This window comes from Halyomorpha halys, unplaced genomic scaffold (genome assembly GCF_000696795.3).
Source record: "Halyomorpha halys isolate HHAL.00 unplaced genomic scaffold, Hhal_1.1 Scaffold37.1, whole genome shotgun sequence".
Classification (NCBI taxonomy): domain Eukaryota; kingdom Metazoa; phylum Arthropoda; class Insecta; order Hemiptera; family Pentatomidae; genus Halyomorpha; species Halyomorpha halys.
Window position 1 is genome coordinate 54,413 of NW_027106407.1, and position 523 is coordinate 54,935.

Consider the following 523-nt stretch of genomic DNA (forward strand, 5'->3'; position numbering starts at 1 on the left):
TCACACAAGACTGAAAAGACAGGAAACTGCACGCAGATTCCGACTATTACAGCACTTACTAGACAAACGGTCTAAACTTCAAACTCATTAAAGACTGATCTACATGGCAATAATAAGGCCCATCTGGACATACGTAGTTGAGCTTTGGGGCTCCACTAAACCCTCGAATTCCTCTCGTATCTAATCCTTCCATTATAAGCTCCCTAACAACCCAAACCCACTAGTTTCTAACCTTGCTTCCTCTTCCATTCCTGGCAATCCTCCGAGGCGCCTGAAAAGATGATGGCCTCGTGAGCTTATATTGTTTAATGTATTTAGATTTCTACTACTGGGTAGTTTCTCTATATGCTGTATCATATCATTATCATAACGTCAGTATGATAAAATTTACTTGTATTTTTTATACAGTTGTAAATATCAATAAATAAACAAATAAAAAAATTAGTTGTAATTCTAATTTACTTATTATAGTACTCACTTACCCTTACAATAGCTTTATATTATTTGTAGATTTACCTGGGTC